At 38.3% G+C, this 18522-nt stretch overlaps 1 protein-coding gene across 7 annotated transcripts in view; it reads left to right on the top strand.

The window, feature by feature from the left end:
• Nucleotides 1–18522, top strand: part of NSMCE2 (NSE2 (MMS21) homolog, SMC5-SMC6 complex SUMO ligase) — a 270420-nt gene that overhangs the window by 140978 nt on the left and 110920 nt on the right. The window lies entirely within an intron of this gene.

Below are 18522 nucleotides of genomic sequence, written 5' to 3'. Positions count from 1 at the left end.
CCGGGAGGCAGAGGTTGCAGTGAGCCGAGATTGCACCACTGCACTCCAGCCTGAGCAACAGAGTGAGACTCTATCTCAATTTAAAAAAAAAAAAAATCCTAAAAACTTTTCCCAAGAATTTATATCTGCCTGCATTTTTTCGTCTTGATTTCCATTATCATATCTGTTTGCCCTTGAGCATGTATTTCTTAATATGTTTTCTTCCTGACTAGAAAAGTTATATATGCTTGTGGCAAAAATATTATATAGGATATTTGAAAGATGAAAAGATAACTCATCTGACCCCAATCCCAGTTTGTAGAATATGTGTCATTTTTCTGTGCATAAGCAAGAATATGCATAGCCATGCATACACCCACACCTATGCACACATGAGAGTTTATATATAGATTTATATATAGATACATAGCATTATATTTTATACACATATACCATTCTATGCCATTTGTTTTTATTTCAAAGTATATTGGAAATCTTTCCATGTCAGTGAATACAAAGAATTGTGTTTAAATATACCTCTTTATTTCCTCAAATTGTTTCATGTAAAATTGTTTTATTCATACACATCTTATCTTCCCTTGGAAAAGAAAATGGGAAGTCCTCAAGAGCAGGAATAGTTACATACTCATTCTCTTTTCCATTCCATTATTCTCTACTCTTGGTGCATTTATTGCATATTTCACTATTTTTGCTATGGGAAATAAAAGATGCTTGCCTTCTAATCCCTAAGAAGTTATGACCTAGTAGGTAAGAGTCCACATTTTTACATATAATGTTAACACAAGGAAGAAATTGAGAAGCAACACAGATTTCTATTCCTGGAAATATGGCAGTTAGGTTATTTGAACAATCTTCTTGCTGAAAAATAATTGAAACTGTTGAGTACGTATAAGAAAACATCCTCAGAGCAGCAAAGGGCTTAAAAGAGAAGGAATTAAAGGCTAAAATCTGAAGGCAAGTGAAAAATTCAGAAAGAATTGGAGAACTGAAACTTTTTGCGCTTCACATAGAATTCAGCACAATGATTTGGAGGTGGTGAGGTCAGGGAGTTTCTGGGGTACTCAGAAGTTTCTAGTAATAGACCTGGTGGTAGCTGTACAGGATAATTATTTTCTAAATTTAATGTATATATTTTGTGCACTTTTCTATGTACATGTTATAATTTACGACAAAGGATTAAATGTAAAAGGACAAGTTGCAAAACTATATATATATATCATATGATCCCATACATGTGTATTTCTTATAAATGAGTGTGCGTGTGTGTATATTATGTAAATAGGGGTTTGTAATATATACATTTTACACAGATAACTATATAAATTTATGTGTATGTATATATAAATGTGTGTATGTTGGGAATGGAAATGTTTGCATGTTTGTGTTTCATATACTTAGAAAAAGACCTGGAGGTACTCACTAAACTACTCACTGAGGGCAGCTCTGAGAGACAGGAAGGGCATGGGGAAGGAGCAAGGAAGGAACTTAGACTTTTTGCTTTATACCACTGCAATTAAATTTTTAAACAATTGTCATCATTTAGTGTGTTTTAAAATCAGATTTCTGAAAAGACTTGACTAGCATCTCTGCCCACTGATAGGAAAGCACTCTCTCCACCATGCTCTATACCACTCAGTACGGTACCTTTCTTTTCTTTCTTTCTTTTTTTTTTGTCTGATCTTGCTCCTTTGCTAGACTCTTAAAAGGAACAAGACCTGTCTATGTTTATTTTTACATTTCTTGTACCTACTAAATATTGGTATATAGGAGAGGGTCTATAAATACTGGTGAAAACTGAATGAGTAAATGTACCTTAAGTAGAACAAAAGGCTATAGGCACCCAGCAGTTACACATTTCCTCTGAGGCTCTTGTTACATTTTTTAATCTTCTTCTGTACCTGGCACAGCAGCAAGCATAAAGTTGGCACAGTAAATGCAGGTTGAATTGAATTTAAACAACACTTTGTGGAACTGTAGGCAAATGTGGAGTTCACCATGTGGTGCCTCTCTTGATCCCAGGCAGCAGGGACATGAAATTACCCTCTGAAAAGTAAACTGAGAAGTGAACACCTAACAGATTAAGGTCAAGAGAGGCAACATAATCTTAAGAGACATAAAGATTCTTTGGGGAGTAAGGTTTTTACTATAACCTAATTGAGAGCATTGACTAATCTTACAGACACTCACACAGTCCCCATCAGATTAGCAGTTTTTCTGTCTCTAAAACAGAGAAAACGTAAAGCTATTAATGTCATTGTTATGGTTCCTAACAAAGCACTGTCAGATCAACAACACCTGCCTGATTGAGGCAAGCATTCAGTACACCTGGTAGGTATCTAACCCCTGTGGCACTGGAATCCTACATAATTAACTTCACTTGCTCTGCTTCCACACACACCAAGCTTCCCTCTGGAAATTGCCTTCTCAAGGAGATAATTCACTATCAGGCTGTTAGAGTAATTCAGTTATGCCCTATTCTTCTATTGTTCACTGTGAATTAATAAAGTCACATTCTTTTTTTCTCAACACATCAGTGTCTTGTGAGTTTTGTTAGCATGAATCTGCATTCCTGAGTCCAGTCAGTGAGACTGGGTATCAGAGTCTGCAAGGCTCATCAAGGTAAATACTACCTTGTGGCCATCTGTTGGCATGGAGTACTGGATTCCCCAGGTGATGCCCGTCTGCATCGTTGTGTGCCATGTTTCCTTTCCATTCCACACTAGAGTTCTCAGAAGTGATATGTTAAGAACTCCCTAATAATGTGCACATTCCAGTTACAGAGTACTAAGTTATATTACCCCATGACAGTTGACCTCTTCTGAGTGAATATTTTCTGATTAATTTTGCAAATTCCACACCTGTATGGATGAAGAGAATACATATTGTAGATGCTAGATCATGAAGACTTCCAACACCTCATTTCTAGTCCTGGCTTCACAGCTTCTTCTGGTCCTCATCTCGCTGTCAGTATTGATCCTGGCATCATATTCAAGTCCCCTCCTAACCCGGGTCTCTCTTGCAGCAGTGAAAACTAAAGAAGATGGAAGACACAGTGATTTCAACAAGATTAAGGATAAGAATGCAAGTAGAGCAGGCAGTGAACGAGGTTATAGAAACTTTTTATTCCATTTCCATCTATCTGTCTTTCCTCAAAACAGTCCCAATGGCATTTCAAAGGGTTTCAAGTTCCATGTAAATTATAGACAAAAATAAAGCACAAGTTCTCTGTGACATGTTCAACTTACCTATGAATATAACGGAACTGAAACCATATTTCAATAAATTATTAACAGCAATCCCTTGCCAAGAAGGATATCAGCATAGATAACAGGGCAAACCCATTGTAACTCTTAAGCGAATCCTGGAATTTTTAAAAAAATGAATGGTGTATCAAATAGGTGCACTGTTAGCTGGGACTTCATTAAACAGCATTTTTTTTCTTTTCTTTCCTGTGCCTCCCCCTTTCCCACCAGCTCCCAGCCAGAATAATTGATAACTAAATCTCACCATGAATTTATTGGGAATTTACCCACAATAGTTCTCCATTTGTTTTAAGATTTAAAATAATATATTTTTAAATAGTAGATTAAGACTTTACATAAATTTCAGATAGGATAAGTAAATACAGAACCTTGAAAAGACTTATTTTTTCCAAACTTCCTTAAAAATTATTATTTAATTGTTCTGACAATCACAGTTTTGTTTATGTATATAATTGGAGTTCTGCAGTAAGACACTGTGGGATTATTAGTGCATATATCAAAATCATGAGGCTCCTATTCCTGTACATTATTACAGAGCTGTTCTCATATATTGATGTTTAATGATACGGGGCCAAATTGTTATTCAAATAATTGCAGATCATTCCTGATTATTTAGATTCTGATTAACCAGTCAATGACTTATTCCCTTTGAGAAAATTTCCCACCCTCTGACTTTCCTTTGATGTTAATGAGGAAGAGAGTCCAGTTTTCATCCCTATTGGCAAGGTTGGTTTCAATGACTGAGCCACCTTAGATGTAAGATCAGTAGCTACTCTGTAGACTTTATGGTAAAGGAAGTTAGGCTAGGTTGCATCAGAACACTCAAAATCAAGCCTGTCACCATATTTGAGAAGAAACTCACAGTATTTTATATACCTTAGTGGATTTGAAACAACATCTTATGATATAAAAAATTAGCATTTTAAAAATCAGGCGGGGCACTGTGGGTCACTCCTGTAATCCCAACACTTGGGGAGGCCAAGGCAGGCAGATCACTTGAGGTCAGGATTTCAAGACCAGCCTGGCCAACATGGTAAACCCCGTCTCTATTAAAACTACAAAAATTAGCTGAGCATGGTGGTGCATGCCTGTAGTACCAGCCACTCGGGTGGCTGAGACATGAGAATCACTTTAACCCGGGAGGCAGAGGTTGCAGTGAGCCAAGATCATGCCACTGTACTCTAGCTTGGGCGACAGAGCAAGACTTCGTCTCAAAAAAAAAAAAAAAAAAATCCAACCAGGCAGTATTAAATGTTATGTGCTGATACAAAAAGTTACAAATTTAAAAAGAAAAATCATACTCATTTCCTTCAGTAAATAATTAATGAGAGGCTGAACATAATCAACAGTCATAAATCTATACCTAGAATTTTCAAAACTACCTGTATTTTTCAGAACTTACATTACATTTTCTCATTTTACCAAAGTGCATGAGATAGTATCAAGATTCCTGCTAATAGAAAAGTATATAACCTATGCCATAAATAAAGACGAAAGAGTAGAATGAGTCAGAGAAAGATGGTCACCTGAGAAGTAAGGAAGTGTGTCGCTCACTCTGATCCCTGCCCCTTCTTGCTTATTGCCGAGGCCACTGTCAGCCTTTTCTTTCTCCTTCCTACTGTTGAGGGTCAGGGTCTAAACAGGGATTCACTGGACTGAACTGAAAAGACAACTAGATTATAGAACAGGATTCTCCTGAAGTTGGGCAGCATTAGGGCAAGCTGAAGTTTGCAGTTTTTTTAGTTTTTTGTTTTTTGTTTTGAGAGTCTTGCTCTGTCTCCTAGGCTGGAGTTCAGTGGTGGATCTTGGCTCACTGCAACCTCCTCCTCCCGGGTTCAAGCAATTCTTCTGCCTCAGCCTCCCAAGTACCTGGGACTACAGGCACGTGCCACCACGCCTGGCTAATTTTTGTGTTTTTAGTAGAGATGGGGTTTCACCATATTGGCCAGGCTGGTCTTGAACTCCTGACCTCATGATCCGCCCGCCTTGGCCCCCCAAAGTGCGTGGATTACAGGCTTGAGCCACCACTCCCGGCTTGCAGTTTTCAGAATTACATTACTGTCTTCAGACACTGACATACTTTATAATGAAGCCAACCTTTCATGTACTGGCAACACAGGGACCTTGTATAAATGGCTGAGTAAGCAGAGGTAACTTTTCTCTTTCTATTCTGCCTTCTAAATTCTTTTTTTGCATCATCTGTTCTTCTTCAGTCTTCCAGCAGCCCTCTAACTCTTCTGATTTTTGTCCCTTTTTGGTAATTTTACCATAAGGCTTGACAGGATTAAGTAAATCCCTGCATGTGTGTCTGTGTCTTGTGTGTAATGGTTATTTTTTGTTTTTGTTAGTTTGTAATACACTTAGCATATTCTTGTCTGATCAAATAAACACCAACAGTAATATTTCTTAAATTTATAGAATTATTAGTTTTTGACAGCCTGAAAGTCCTCAAAAAAAAAAAAAGTATGTAAACACAAAATGTTAGGAACAACTGCATGGTATTCATGGACCCCTGGTACCTATTTATGGATCCCAGCTGGGTTCAGATCCCTTTCCCATTATGTAGTTTCAAAATTATCAGCTTCCATGGTGATACAGGTTGAATGCCCCTTATCCAAAATACCTGGGACCAGAAGTGTTTTGGATTTCAGACTTTTTTGAATTTTGGAATATTGGCTTTATTCTTATGGGTTGAACATCCCTAATCTGAAAATCTGAAGTCCCAAATGCTCCAATGAGCATTTCCTTTGAGCACGAGGTCAGTCCCCAAAAAGCTTTGGATTTTATGGCATTTCAGATTTTGTATTTTTAGATTAGGGATACTCAACCTGAATTAGAAATACATATATTCATCAGATACTCCTGGAATGCTTACTGTGTGCCAGAAAATGTGCAGGGCACTGAGAGAGCGAAAAGATACTGGCCCACCCATGAAAATGTATAATGCAGTTGAGGGGAGACAGGTAATCAAATATACAATTATAATACGGTATACATTCAATAATAGTGGAAGTACATATATTTAAGAGAGCATGTCAGATGAATATTTAAGTCAGCTTTAGGGCATCAAGAAATTCTCCTTACAATTATATCTGGGTTTGTTTTTTGAAGAAGAAGGAATGCTATGTTTAAAGTCAAGAGAGTTAAGACTTATATGTCATATTGAGAAATTTCGATTTGATTTTAAAGGACCTTACATTGAAGGTTAATAAGAATTGATCTGTAACTGAAAAAGGTAACTGTAGCATGGAGGTGGGTTGGAGGAAGCAGAGTCGGAGGTTAGGAAACTATGGTAGTAAGCCAGGTAAACAATAGTGGTGATTTTAACAAAAGTACTGATAGTGTAAGTTGAAAAGAAGTGAATGAGATGAAAATATAAGAATTGGAAATCACAGAATTTAGTAATTGAATTTATTGCTTCAACAAATATTGTTGAACTGCTATGTGTTAGGCATTCTGTTAGATATGGTGGGGAACAAGAGAGACACCCTCTCTGTCCTCAAGTCTAGTGGTGACTTCAGGGCTTTTAGCCTGGACAATTTCAGTGGATGATGGATGCCATTTACCAGAAATGGAACAGACAGGTGTCTCAGACCAAGGATCCCCACATGTGAGAACTGCTTATTTAATGCTCCTTTTGAGATTTCAAGATGTCCCTGTGATTGCGAATCACTGTGTCTAATGGAAGTGTATCTCTATATAAACAATATTTAGGGGAGGAGTTTGAGAACCACTGGTACATGTGGTAGTTGAAGCCAAGAAGTAGATATTACCCAGGAAATATATGTAGAAAGAGAGGAAAGGATGGCTGAGGACTGAACCTGGCAAACCCATGGAGAGAAAAGAAGAACCTGATGGGGAAACCAGAAAAGCATAAAGAATCTAGCATATTTTCCAAGATGGAGCCAATAGAATCAAAGGGAAGAAAAGCAATATGGCAACAACAGACAGCTGCAGGGCATATTGGATGGGCTTCTGGTTCAAGGTGATGACCTGAGCATACATATGAAACGCCAAACGTTCATCACCACCTCCACCATCCAACTCCAATTGTATCACCTCTGAAGTGTCCAAATGAATTTAGTAGGAAAAAGTCTTTATCACTGCAGACCACCAGGAAAAGGTGCCATGCAAACGCCTAGCTTAACAAAACTTGTTTCCAGCAAGAACTGTTAGCTTATGGTTCATCCCATGCTAAGGAGGACCCTACCTGGAAAGTAAACAGAGGGGCCTCTGACCAGTGCTCACAAATATCCTTCAGCTTACAACAGCAGGAGCTGGAGACCTGGGTGAACTGCAGCGTAGTTGTGGAAGAGGAGCGGGGACATATTTTGAAATGTCTGGAGCCTCTGGTAATTACATAGGTACTAGAGAAGAGATTCCCCCACTCACAGCACAAACACATACCCATGTGATGGCTCAGAATTCTCACATGGTTTACTCTCGGCAAAGTCAGGCTAACTGCAGAACAGACAGTGCCTGTGGGTCACAGTGATAGACAAGGAGAGTCATCTAAGCTGCAGTCACTTTTTTTCTTTTGCTAGAACCTAAAAGTTTTTATGAAAAACCCACAACATTTTTGATAGAACACTCGCAATTCTCAATATTGGTTACATGTAGACTATCTGGGTAAGCAATGTGGAAAAAATCACCAGACATGGAAATGTCTGTGCCAGAAACTGTGCAGGGCAATGAGATAGAGTGAAAAAGACACTGGCTCACCCCTGAAAAGGTACAATGCAGTTGAGGCAACAGGCAATGAAATACGCAATTATAATACAGAATACATTGAATAATAGTAGAAGTACATATACTTAAGAGAGCATGTCAGACGAGTATTTAAGTCAGCTTTAGGGCATCAAGAAATTCTCCTTAAGTGACAAGATTGTTTGTTCTCTGAAGAAGCAGTGCTATGTTTAAAGTCGAGAGAGTTACAGACTTATGTGTCATATCGAGAAATTTGGATTTGATTTTAAAGGACCTTAAGTTGAAAGATGTTCCAAAAGGGAAGATTCAAAAGAAGACTGTGAGCAACCATAGCAAATGGGCTCCTTTGAAGCAACCTTGCAAAAATAATAATTTTTTTAAAAAACCTCTAAATTTCTAATGTGTATTGTCATTGGAAATTGAGGAGTGATTGTGTTGATAAAATCGAGAATCATATCTCAATAAAATTGTTATTAAACAGAAAGTAATGACGATTCACTTTTAAACATACTCTCACAAAATTATTACATTTTAAAGAACTATAAGCAGGCCGGGCGCGGTGGCTCAAACCTGTAATCCCAGCACTTTGGGAGGCCGAGACGGGCGGATCACAAGGTCAGGAGATCGAGACCATCCTGGCTAACATGGTGAAACCCTGTCTCTACTGAAAATACAAAAAAACTAGCCGGGCGAGGTGGCGGGCGCCTGTAGTCCCAGCTACTCGGGAGGCTGAGGCAGGAGAATGGCGTAAACCCGGGAGGCGGAGCTTGCAGTGAACTGAGATCCGGCCACTGCACTCCAGCCTGGGCGACAGAGCGGGACTCCGTCTCAAAAAAATAAATAAATAAATAAAGAACTATAAGCATCCAGATGTGTGAGAGTCGGGTAAGGTGGAGTGAGGGAAGAGATGGTTATCTCAAAGGAAAGAGAATTACTTTGTATCCAGTTACCTAATAGTCCCGCATGCTAAAAATAATGGAGCATCCATCACCTTAGGCATTAGAGGGGAAAAGGCTGTTGCTCAAATTTTACAGCTTACTGAGGCATCTTTTCGTCAAAGAGCAACAGCAAGATCATCTTTGACACTGAAAGACTCACAACATATCCCACTTCTGTATAAATCCCCGGAAAAGCAAAATTTATAAAGGCAAGGTGGAGCCACACAAGTAATTAATCAGAATAAAGAACTCAAGAAAGGGAAGATATTATAAGAGTAATTTTTTTAAGTAGCATAGAATTAATTGTGACTAGCAGTTGTTAACATAGTGGTGAGCCATAAAGCTAATGATAAATGATTCCTTAAAAAAGAATAATGTAACAGACTAATAGCAGGGATCTGCAATTATAGAATGTTTCTCAACAATTAGGCAGGAGGAAGACAAAAGAGTCCAAGGAGAGTAAAAAATAGCTGTTTTATAATCAGCATTGATAAAAAAAATACAGGATAAAGAAAGTTCACCTGTAATCCCAGCACTTTGGGGGGCCGAGACGGGCAGATCACGAGGTCAGGAGATCAAGACCAGCCTGGCTAACACAGTGAAACCCCGTCTCTACCAAAAAAAAAAATACAAAAAACTAGCCGGGCAAGGTGGCGGGCGCCTATAGCCCCAGCTACTCGGGAGGCTGAGGCAGGAGAATGGCGTAGACCCGGGAGGCGGAGCTTGCAGTGAGCTGAGATCTGGCCACTGCACTCCAGCCTGGGCGACAGAGCAAGACTCCATCTCAAAAAAAAAAAAAAAAAGAAAGAAAGTTCAAAGTTAAGCACTAGCAGAGTAAAAATAGGATGAATAACTTCCTAAGTTACTCGTTCTCTTCATTAAAGAGAGGAGGAGAAAAAACTTCTTAATCAATATGGCTAAGGGGAGAGGGAACTTCTTAATCTATATGGCTAAGGGAGGCGGGGAGAAACCATTCTGGAAGCACAAAAAACAAACCATAGCTTTAAATTAAAACCAAACATTTATTACCATGCAGTGACTACCCTATGTTGTTAAAAGACAAGGATTCAAATTGGCTTTTTAAAAAAATTCAACAACTATGTGGTCCAAAGGTACATCTTTAAAAATATAATAATAGAGAAGTTGAAAACATATACCAGACAACAAACTAAAAAATTTGGGGTGCTACTGTTGAATTACAGGCAAAAGTATTATACTGTGCAACTTTATTATTTTTTGCTGTTAAAAATTCAGTAAACACTGGCAAAGCAATCCTCATAAAACTTTCATCCTATCAGAACACATTTGGAAGTACAAGGATTGGAAGAAACACAACTGCTGTTGCAATTTGGACTTTCTTTTCAGAGTAAATGAACATTCGCACACAAAAGATATAGAGGAGTGACTGCTCAAAGCTGAAATTAACAACTACACATTGTACTTTGCATGCTACAGAAAGTAATTTACAAGGTCAATTAAATATTTATAAGATTTATACTGGCCACAAAGAGAATTTTAAGGGATTTTAAACATTGAAATTGGCCAAGCGCTGTGGCTCACACCTGTAATCCCAACCCTTCGGGAGGCCAAGGCAGCAGATCACCTGATGTCAGGAGTTCAAGACCAGCCTGACCAACATGGTGAAGCCCCATGTCTACTAAAAATACAAAAAATTAGCCTGGCATGGTGGCGGGCACCTGTAAGCCCAGCTACTCGGGAGGCTGAGGCAGGAGAATCACTTGAACCTGGAAGGCAGAGGTTGCAGTGAGCCGATATTGCACCACTGCACTCCAGCCTGGGTGACAGAGCAAGACTCCATCTCAAAGAAAATATGAAATTAGGAATAAAAAGAGGTATATAACCATAGATGTGTTGGGAATTTTTTTTAATATATTTGAAAAGTAATATTTTTAACTCTGTGACAATTCAATTTTAACTCTGTGACAATTCAATCCGCAAAATGAATCTTTCCTTTCCTTTCCTTTTCCCTCCCTCCCCTCCCCTCCCCTCCCCTCCCTTCCCTTTCCTTTTTTTTTTTTTGAGACAGAGTCTCGCTCTGTCACCCAGGCTAGAGTGCAGTGGTGCAATCTCAGCTCACTGCAACCTCTGCCTCCCAGGTTCAAGTGATTCTCCTGCCTCAGCCTCCTGAGTAGCTGGGATTACAGGCGTGCATCACCATACCCGGCTAATTTTTGTATTTTTAGTAGAAATGGGGTTTCACTATGTTGGTCTGGCTGGTCTCAAACTCCTGACCTCATGATCCACCCTCCTCGGCCTCCCAAAGTGCTGGGATTACAGGTGTGAGCCACTGCGCCTGGCCCCAAAAATGTTTTCTTAAATGACCAAAATGAGCCTCAAATGGCTAACAACTATAAATGACATTGACAAAAACAGAATTTAAAGAAATACTTCTCCTTCCCCCGAAATGCAAATTCCAGACATATTTATTATCACTCAATTCTGTCAAACTTTGAAGGAACACAAATGTCCTATGTTATCTAATCTATCTCAAAGCATGGAAACGTCTTGTGAAACTTTGCATTTTATTTTATGAAGCTAGGATATCTATGACCAAATTATTTTTTTCCTCATCTTTATTGAGGTATGATTGAAAAATAAAAACGTTATGTACAAGTCTATAGCTTAATGTTTCTATATAGATATGAATTATGAAATAGTCCCCACAATCAAGGTAATTAACATATCTGACACCGCATAATTACCATTTTGCTTTTTTTCTTTTTCTCTTGTGTGGTTAAAATACTTAAGATCAGCATTCTTAAGTATTTCAAACAAGTCTCAAGTATACAATACAATATTGTTAACTATAGTCACATTGCTTTACTATGAATAAATTCTGTATTTTTTTTTTTCTTAAAATATTAAGAGGCCTGGCACGGTGACTCACACCTCTAATTCTAGCACTTTGAGAGACTGAGTGGGGCGGGATTGCTTGAGTCCAGGAGTTAGAGACCAGCCTGGGCAACATGGCGAAACCCTGTCTCCAAAAAATAACAAAAAAATTAGCTGGGAGTAATGTCGTGTGCCTGTAGTCCCAGCTACTCAGAAGGCTGAGGTGGGAAGGTTACCTGAGCCCAGGAGGTCAAGGCTGCAGGGAGCCGTGTTCATGCCACAGCACTCGAGCATAGGCGACAGAGTGAGACATTGCCTTCAAAAAAAAAAAAAAGAACACTTCTACTAAAACCACGTGTAGGAAATCTTAAGTCAAATAGCAAATATTAATAAAATCTGGCAGAATATTGAAAGATTCCTAAATGTGACCAGCTAAGATTTGGCTCACACCTGTAATCCCAGCACTTTGGGAGGCCGACGCTGGTGGATTACCTGAGGACAGCAGTTCGAGACCAGCCTGGCCAACACGGTGAAACCCCTACTCTACTGAAAATACAAAAATTAGCTGGGTGTGGTGGCAGGCGCCTGTAATCTCAGCTACTCAGGAGGCTGAGGCAGGAGAATCACTTGAACCCAGAAGGCAGAGGTTGTAGTGAGCTGAGATCGCATCGTTGTACTCCCGCTGGGCAACAAGAGCAAAATTCTGTCTCAAAAAAACAAAGATGTGTCACACTAATGTAGCATTTGTTCATCATTAGAAAAATCCATAAAATGGTAATCACATTAAGAGATCAAGAGGAAAGCCATTTTCAGTCATTACTACTAAGACAAGCTGTAATATTACCTCCAGGTGCTAGTGAACAAGCAATGAACTAAAGTGACCACTTTCCTTGTGAAACTTAAGATCCAATGGGAGAATGACAGTAAACAGACAACTATTATAATAGGTGCATGGAAGATTTTGGGGTATGTTAGATTTTCAAATCTGTGGAGAAAAGTTGGCTCATTCAATAAAAAAATTTTGAAACCATTGATTAATGTCTTAATAACTATATGTTAAATCTAAAAATTATACTTTAGACTTAAATATGTTACAAATGAATTGAAGATTTTAACATTAAAAATTGAAACCAAACTGTGAAAAGAAACAGTCCGGAGTATTTATATTACCTTATGTTTTGTTTGACCTTTTCAGTCAGGTCAGAAGGAAGCATGCTTGGGAAGATTTATGAGCTGAAGGATAATATTGCCCTACTTCTGAGACAATAAAGACAAAAGCAATTGCTTCAAACTTACAAGCATTCAGCAAAGCATAACATGGTTGCAAGATGTATTATATTTGAAGATTTTACAAAGAACTGAAACTGCAAGGGGCAAAATTAATATCATTAGGCCAAGGCAGGCAGATCACTTGAGGTCAGCAGTTCAAGATCAATCTGGCCAACATGATGAAACCCCATCTCTACTAAAAATACAAAAATTAGCTGGTCATGGTGGTGCATGCCTGTAGTCCCAGCTACTCAGGAGGCTGAGGCAGGAGAATTGCCTGAACCAGGGAGGCGGAGGTTGCAGTGAGCTGAGATCACACCACTTCACTCCAGCCTGGGCGACAGAGCGAGACTCCATCTCAAAAAAAAGTCAACATCATTCCTTGATACATTAAGTTTTTTCAGAGAAAGTCCAGCTGTACTAATGAGACTCACTAACATTTTTCAAATGTATTCTATGTATTGCTTCATGTAGTACTTAAGACAGTCATTGGAAGTATGCAGATAGGGTTTTATAGGGAAGGATATGGAGACACAGAGGATCATAGTAGCTTGCCCTAGAGCACTCAGGTATAATAACTGGCAGAGCCAGTGGCCAGGCACGGTGGCTTATGCCTGTAATCCGAGCACTTTGAGAGGCTGAGACAGGCAGATTACTTGCAGTCAGGAGTTCGAGACCAGCCTGGCCAACATGGTATAACCTTGTCTCTACTAAAAATACAAAAAATTAGCCAAGTATGGTGGCACATGCCTTTAATCCCAGCTACTAGGGTAGCTGAGGAACAGGAATCTTTTGAACCAGGGAAGCAGAGGTTGCAGTGAGCCAAGATCATGCCACTGTACTCCAGCCTGAGTGACAAAGCAAGACTCTGTCTCAAAAAAAAAAAAAAAAAATAGGCAGAGCCACGATTGCAATTCAATGTTGTACCAGAGTCCACTTTATTATACTGTTCCAAACATGGTTCTGAATTTTAAAGATCTCAAAAAACAGGTTCCTTAAGATGAATTCAGAGAAGGGAGAAATTTCACTTAATCTGCTTCAGGAATAAGTTTGGATGATAGCATCCCCACATCACAGCTGGCAGTCCATTTGGAGCTTGTGAGAATCCCTTTCTCACCTACATGCAGTCTTTGTCAGAAAGATATTCATGAGGAGTGTTCAGGACTCAAGTTTCATTCAGTTGACAAAATAACTTCCAGCAAATCACTTTGAAAAAATTTTGGGCAAAACATTTCTCTGTTTACTCCAAAACAAATGAGTGGACTTTGAATGCCACCTACTCACTTCACCAACATACATTTGCAGAGCTGGTTTTTCTCCATTTGTGACTATAAAAGGAAAGCAATGCAATCAAGCCTGGCCCACTTTGAGTTCTCTTTCCCACACCCAGTTTGATTGAAGGGCACAAGATTCCTTCAAGAAGAATACTCAGTGCTTATGTGGGCATCACATGATCAAAGTTTCTAAGCAAAAAAATTTTTTCTCCAAAACCTGACATTGTTTTAGGTTTAGGATGACGATGATCATTATTATTTCAAACATTAAAGGCAGACCTGAGATTTTTAAGTTTATTTAAGGTGGTGTGAACTTTTGAAAACATTCAGAAATTACCAGCTACTATTAGGAGGAATTTAAAAAAAAAAAAATTGGGAAACACTATTTATTTATTTATTTATTTATTTATTTATTTATTTATTTTTGAGATGAAGTTTTGCTCTTCTTGCCCAGGCTGGAGTGCAATGGCACAATCTCAGCTCACTGCAACCTCTGCCTCCTGGGTTCAAGCTATTCTCCTGCCTCAGCCTCCCAAGTAGCTGACACTACAGTCATGTACCACCATACCTGGCTAATTTTTGTATTTTTAGTAGAGATGGGGTTTCACCATGTTGGCCAGGCTGTTCTAGATTTCCTGACCTTGGGTGATCCACCTGCCTCGGCCTCCCAAAGCCACCACACCCAGCAACACTATTTTATATGTATTATTTTTGGTATGGAAATGTAAAGATGCCTATAATGTATTTAAAAAAAAAGCATCCTTTCATCCACTCAGATTTTTCTAGCCCTCTTACTTTTATTTTAATTAATCCAAGAAAGATGTGTTATAGCCTCTTAAGGTTAGACTACCTCTATTGATACATTGCCGTGGAAATGTTCATAGCATTAAACACCTACTGTTTCCTTACTGTAAGTAAACATTTGTTAACTAAAAACAACCTGCTTTTTTACTTGTTTCACTTACATTCTCATGAATTCTGATTTGTCTTAAATTTTTATAGCTATAATTTCATCCAATTCTTATTTATTTGGTTATATGTTTCTTGCAGACATTTCTTAGGATTTGTTTTGTTTTTTAAGAGACGGGGTCTTGTTCTTTCACTCAAGCTGAAGTGCAGTGGTGCCAGCATAGCTCACTGCAGCCTCACCCTCCCTAGCTCAAGAGATCCTCCAACCTCAGCCTCCCAAGTAGCTGGGATAACAGGTGTGAGCCACAACACCCCACCCATTTCTTAGTTTTTATGTTTGAAATCAGTCTGAATCCTGATGTTTATGCAGGAAGATTTATGTTGACAGTTGATAATAATGTTGATTATAACATTAATATTAACCTACACTCACTAAATCTTTACTAGGTGACAGTAAAACAACATGCACAGTGTGATCCTATTTTTATAAAGTATATTTTAATTTATGATAAGCTGTGCAGAAAAGTTATATATGCAGCTGTTAAAAGTAGTTGTCTTTGATGCTAGGACTGCAAATGATCTGAATTTTTATTTATATGTATGTTTAAAATTTCTATAGTAAAAGTGTACTGGTTCCATAATTTAAAAGTTTAATAAGGGAATAATATAGTCAGCTGTAGGAAAAAGCAGATAAATGTCAATAGCTTTCTTATATACTACCCATACCCGTTAGAAAGTTTCAGGGAGACGCAGGGAACAGAATAAATAAGCAAACAAAAATTCCATTCTCAATAATGACATAATACATAAAATATCCACAAATGAACTGGAAAAAAAATAAATATTTTCAAAAAGAAAATTTAAATTTTTCAGAGATCTTTGAAACAATGGAAAATTATATCACGGGTCTTAATGGGAAGACAGTGATTTTTAAATGGGAGAGACTTGAATATTGATTAAATATTAATGTAAAAGAGGAAACTTAGAGTTTACATACAATGGAAGGGATAGTTTTTCAAGTAGACTCAGTGAATATGAGTAGACATGCAGTTTGAGAGCTAGAAAATAGATTTTTTTCAAAACCTGACATTGACTTTTCCAAGTTTCCGGCATATATTCCTAGGCAGAAGATCTCAATAATAGCAAAAATAGCAACCATTTATTGGATGCCCTTATGTCTTAGACAACATAATAGTTATTTTCATAATTAGCTGATTTAATCTTTACCACCTTCTGCAAGCTATCTTCATTAGCTCCACTTTTTAAATAAAGAAGCAGGCTTTTAAAGCAAAGTTAAATCATTTACTCAAGGTCTTACAGGAGCTAAATGTCAGAGCTAGGATTTGAACTTAGACCTGTAGTCTAATATCTTTTTTCCCTACAGTATACTGCATTATACTGCCACCCTAAGACCTGGACCTCAGAAGGGGAAGCAGGCTTAGGGTTAGACTTTTTAACATGTTGAATCTAAGAGATTTACACAATATCACTTTGGTGACAAACCATCGAAATATGGTCTGGAGTCTGAGGAAAGAATCAGCTGAAAATATACTTACAGATGTCATCTGGAGATGGTTGAATCCTTGTAATCCTAGCTGAGATTGCCTAGGAGAGTGTAGTCAGCAAAAAGAGGATAGCACCAATTCTGGGAACACGAACTTTTAAGAGACTAGTAAAGAGAAGCTAATGTATGAGACTGGAAAGGGATGACAGATAGAAAGAAGAGAAGCAAATATGTAAAATGACACACCCCTACCGGCCGGGCGCGGTGGCTCACGCCTGTAATCCCAGCATTTTGAGAGGATGAGGCGGGCGGATCACAACGTCAGGAGATTGAGACCAACCTGGCTAACACAGTGAAGCCCCGTCTCTACTAAAAGTACAAAAATTAGCCAGGCGTGGTGACGGGCGTCTGTAGTCCCAGCTACTCGGGAGGCTGAGGCAGGAGAATGGCGTGAACCCGGGAGGCGGAGCTTGCGGTGAGCCGAGATCACGCCACTGCACTCCAGCCTGGGCAACAGCGAGACTCTGTCTCAAAAAAAAAAAAAAAAAAAAAAAAAGCTGTTTCATCAGTGTTAAGGTCTATATTTTCTTGCATTTGATTCTCTCAAAAATTGGCATGTGTCTTATTATCAATGAGGTAATTGGCAGCACATAAATTAGTAGTGCATAAATGGGACATCTTATAACTGAAGGAATATTTTAATCTGGTAATTGATGGTTTAAAAATCAATCATGCTTATCCATTTCTAAATTATTTTAGAATGAAAGCGTACGTTTAACTTTTATAGTCTTATTAAGTAGTGCATAGATTAGATTAAATGAATGGTTACCTGTTAGATGGGTAGTTCTGGAGTTAAGAGCGTAAGCTCTGGAAAAAGCCAAGGTTATTTAAAGTGTCCCCACCTACCAGCTGAGTCCTTTGGGTGAAACTCTTTACTCCCTTAAGCCTAAATTTTCTTCCCTATAGAACACAGATTAAAAGTTTATTTATTAAGATTGTTGTATTGATTAAATGGCATAGTACACGTAAAGTACTTAGCACTGTACCTGGCAAATGGTAAGCTGTCAGTCAATGATAGGCATTCTCATGATTTCCGATTGGAAAGAAAATGATGCCCTTCCCAACCTACCCCAGGGTACTGCCATTTCTCTTTAAGTAAAGCTAGATTATATCTGAAATAGGCAAATATGGAAGTTTATATACACTTATGGGAGTTACATGTTCCCTTCTCTTGAAGGATATTAAACTGTGGTATCTGCTAGAGAATTTGAATTAGCAGGTGTATGCAGATTCTGAGCCTTTTTTGTGCTCAGCTCACAGCCTATGCTGAATACATAACAAAGTACTGACTGATAATGTTTAACCCCTAGGGGCAGGCTTTCTTTTCGCCCTGAGCCAAAAAGATGCAATCTTTGTGGATGGGTGTTTGGGGAATTCCTGCAATATATCTTAGATGGAGAGTTTTGGGTGGGGTTTTGTTTTTATGTTTGTTTTTTTTCGTTTTGTTTTGTTTTGCTTTCCACTTTCCACTTCAACTGTGATGCATTCCAGGTAGTTTCTCAGGTATACTGGATGAAAAGTAGTAACTGCATAAGCATTAGTTTGAGAATATAGATAATGTTATAAATCTTCATCTTGGTTTGTATTGTATAAAGGCAGCATCTCATGTGACTTATCTTTATATGAAATTGCTAAATTAGTATTGTTCCTTTCCTCCAGAAAGCTTAAAATGAAGTCGTATAGACAGCCTGATTTAAAAGATAATTACTATTCCATTTCCTAAATGTTCTACCATGCAAGGAGAA

This window comes from Macaca thibetana, chromosome 8 (assembly GCF_024542745.1).
Source record: "Macaca thibetana thibetana isolate TM-01 chromosome 8, ASM2454274v1, whole genome shotgun sequence".
NCBI classification, from domain to species: domain Eukaryota; kingdom Metazoa; phylum Chordata; class Mammalia; order Primates; family Cercopithecidae; genus Macaca; species Macaca thibetana.
This window is presented reverse-complemented; position numbering and strand designations above follow the sequence as displayed.